The sequence below is a fragment of the Cricetulus griseus genome (genome assembly GCF_003668045.3).
Source record: "Cricetulus griseus strain 17A/GY chromosome 1 unlocalized genomic scaffold, alternate assembly CriGri-PICRH-1.0 chr1_1, whole genome shotgun sequence".
Taxonomy (NCBI): domain Eukaryota; kingdom Metazoa; phylum Chordata; class Mammalia; order Rodentia; family Cricetidae; genus Cricetulus; species Cricetulus griseus.
This window is the reverse complement of record NW_023276807.1, coordinates 119,027,199-119,031,031: the sequence shown is the minus strand read 5'-3', so window position 1 is coordinate 119,031,031 and position 3,833 is coordinate 119,027,199. Positions and strand designations below refer to the sequence as shown.

The 3,833-nt window shown below is 45.6% G+C and overlaps 1 pseudogene; it reads right to left on the bottom strand.

The window, feature by feature from the left end:
• Positions 1–2,431: 2,431 nt before the first annotated feature.
• LOC100752359 lies at positions 2,432–3,268 on the bottom strand (annotated as a pseudogene).
• Positions 3,269–3,833: the final 565 nt, after the last annotated feature.

The following is a 3,833-nucleotide window of genomic DNA, read 5'->3' as shown; positions in this document are numbered from 1 at the left end:
AGTCACTAAAGTAGAATAAAGAATATACTTGAAAACCTGAAAATATACAATATTGACTCTTAAAGAACAAGGAGGTAATTATATTGGGGAAAAGGTTGTTATTAGTGATATTTTTTTTAGTTCTGCTATTGGTGAACTCTTGCCTTACCACATTCGCAAAATCCCCTCAAAATAAACTGTAACTGTAAACCTAAGAGCTAAAACTATAGAAAGTATAGAAGAAAATATAAGGAAGGCCTTTAAAACTCACTTAGATAACAGTTCTGCTAATAGGACCTAAATAGTGATCCATAAAAGAAAAATGGAGAAATAAAACTTGATCAGAATTGAAATTCTCTGCTCTTCTGAGGATATGTTAAGAGAATGAATGTACAAATTGTTCTCAAGAAATAAATGATTACAAGGGACCTTTCCTATGGATTAGGCTTTTTCTTATTTGTGAAGCAAAATGTCTGGCAAAGGCAACTGAAAGAGTATGAAATATTTATTTAAGTTCATGGGTTCAGAGAGGTTCAATATCTATCCACACTGCCAATGTCAGGAAGAAAAGACTAACTAAGGGTCCCGAACTACGGGTATGTAAAGACTCAAAGGCCAATTCCCAGTGAACCCCTTCTATCCACCAGGCCCAGCCTCCAAAAGGCTCTACTGTCTTCAAATCAGTGCCAGACACTATGAATAAGAGTTCAAAACATTAACTTGTGTGTAACATTTCAGATCTGAGCCATGGCATCCTTCAAGACATAATGAGAGTGTGTGAAGTATTCTTACAATTCAATAACAAGAGAAATCGAGATAAATATTTAAACAGATACTTCACCAAAAATTATGTGCAAATTATGAGCATATTATAAATGTTCAGGAATATTTTTACTCATCAGAAGAATATTCATCATTAGTCATCACAAAGAGTGCATCATCATCAGCCCACTAAATTATATTAATCAGACTCTTCCAAATGACTGGAGACTCAGGAAAAAACTGTATTCCAAGTTCAAAGTCTGCTGGTAAACCAGAAAATAAAGATAACATCAGTTGAAAATGAACAGCATTCTGTTAGAACTCTTTCTTGATCAAAGGAGGTCATCCTTTTATTTTCTAATAGCCACCATATGTTTAGATCAGGCTTACCCTTATCACAAAAGGCAACCTACTTAAATGCCACCAATCTGAATGTGAACCTCAAGCAACAACACTTTTTTTTTTTTTTGGGTGGCAGATCCTCAGTTTTATTGTCCTCACCTGACTCCTTGCCAGGATTACTTGGGACCCCGCTCTTAGAAGCAGCCCTGCACTTGCCTCCACTGATCCTGGAACCAGCACATTGGCAAGTGTGATGGCTACTGAGCAGGGGAAGCCTGTGCTAGAACAAGGAGCCGGTGTAGGTCCTGGCCCTGTATAGTCATCATCCACTTAAATCACCTAGGTCTGTATCCTTTGCACACAGCCCAGGGATGCTACCAGGAAGGGGGATATCCTATTTGGGGTGCTCTGCAGTGGGAGTTGTCCTGAACCCTGCCTTTCATGGAGATGGCAGTGCTTCATGTCCATCAAAACTGGCAGGGACCCTGACTGTAACTGCCCATTTAGCACTGTAGTCCCACAGCTCAAATGCCTATATTCCTGGAACAGCCTCCAACTCCCCAGGCTGCTGGGAAGAGGGTTGTCCCTGATCCACTTGGAGGCAGTCAGCTATGGGAGAGTCTCCTGATTGGGCAAACATCATCTCACCACCTGCGCCTTTCTCCAGCGGTTCCAGTATGTGGAAATCCCAAGCAATCACTACGTCCACATGAACGACCACCACCTTGTGGCTGGAATTGTCAGCCCCTTCCTCAAGAGCCAACCCAGGACTGCTTCGAGGCTGTAGCTCTGGCCTTGGAGCTCGTTCACACTTCCTGTCCAGCACCCCCTCAGCCCACTAAAAGGGGGGGGGGTGTGGGTCTCACTGGTCTCAAAGACCAAGAGAGGCAGCAGAGACTACTGTGCTAGAGCTAGGGGCAGGGGGAAATGTTTCATTCCTTTAATATCTGACTTCAAGAAGGGAACAGGTGAGCTCGTGGCGCTGGGGGAGCAGGAATGGGTAAGAGTCTCTGGAGCTGGTCCTGGTACCAGACTGTGTGGCAATAAAATCCTTTCCCATCTTCACTGCATTGCAAATGACTCTGTTGTTGCAGGGACTTCATAGAGGACAAAGGGTGAGAGCAGACAGTCAGTCAGGTTTCCCAGGTGTCTTTACAGGCTGGAGGAGGAAGAGCCAGCTCTCTGAAGGCCACATCCTCCTCTAGCCTTGCACTTCCAGCCAGTGGGTACAGAGATGGAGCTGGAGACACAGCAGCAGCTTCTTGGCCTGGTGTCTGCTTCCCAAATCACAGTCCCTGAGGGAGCAGTTCTGTGTTCTCACAGCCCGCTCTCCAGGGACCAGAACAGCTCAGTAGGGTCGGAATTTGTGTTGGGCACGCATCAGTTCAATCCTCTGCTTGTCCTCAAACTTCTTGTGCAGCTGTGCCAGATGCTCCATCTTGGTCCCTCGGTGCTGCCAGGCATAGAAGTTGAGCAGCTCCTTGCATGCACGTTTCCTTTTCTCCCTCTCGAGAACACGTAGGCTGGCTGCTTCTGTTTGTGGGAGCACAGGCCTGCGGTCCCTGCGGGTCACCTTCACCCAGCCCTCCTCATCAGGAACACCTTCCTCCTCCTTCGCCTTGGTCTCCTCCTCAGCTATCTTCTTGTCGTAAGCCTCCATGAATGTGTCTACTTCGACCCTCAGGGCCTCTGGGTCTAATACCGACTCTTCATACTCCCTGACCCACTTATGAATCCTGCTCTTCACAGGGTGGCTCTCCATAGAAACCAGCAACGGGCCCTTCAGAATCAAGGCAGCTGACACTCCACTTGGCTTCTGGAATACCACATAAGCTACCTGAAAGCCCGGAACGGGCTTGGGGTGAAAAAACTCCGACTTTGCCTCTTTAGGGCTCTCAGCATGGTCAGATTTCTCTTTCAATTCGACTGTCTTGATGGTGCCACAGGAGGACAGGAGTCGGGACAGGCACTCCTCTGTGCAGTACGGGGTCACATTGAGTACAAAAAGGGTCTTATTGGGAGGCCACGTGGACTGAGTGTCTCCTCAAACTCTGTGCTGTCTCACATACGGGTAATGGGAAGCCTGCCACTGTTCTGTGAACTTGACAGGAATAGGTGAATAACCCGGTGGGCTGGGTGTACTCCCCTCATGGCCGGACGCTCCAGCTTTCCTCTTGTACGCCATCTATGCAACAACACTTTTTCCAAGATTGTGGAATGTTTGATCAAGTATCTCAATACCATGGATACATGAAGAAATTTCTCATTGATGTAACCAAATGCCCAACAAGAAGCATGTTGAGGGAGGGTTCTGGATTATGGTTAGAAAGGAAGACATTCCATTCAGGCAGGGAAATACAGTCATAAAAGAATGGACAATAGGTGATAGTGTGTCAATAGGCAGAGAGAAAGATGAAGGGTCAGCTTGTTTTCTCGTTTTCATTTAGTCCAGGACCTCAGTCCATGGAATGGGGCATTCCACCTTGATTATCTTAAAACACCCTTACAAACTTGTCCAGACATCTTTCTCTTAGATGACTGTGAAGTTAACAACCAATATAAACCTTCACAATGGCCCAACCGAGCTGGCACCAAAAATAAGCTATGACACGTAACTTTGTACAAGGAGCAATAATGCAAAACTTGGAATACCACTGACTACCATACAATGTTATTAGCATTTACAAGACCTGTTCAAGCTCAGATCAGATAAAATCCTGGCATTGGGAGGGAAAGAGAGCACAAAGTTT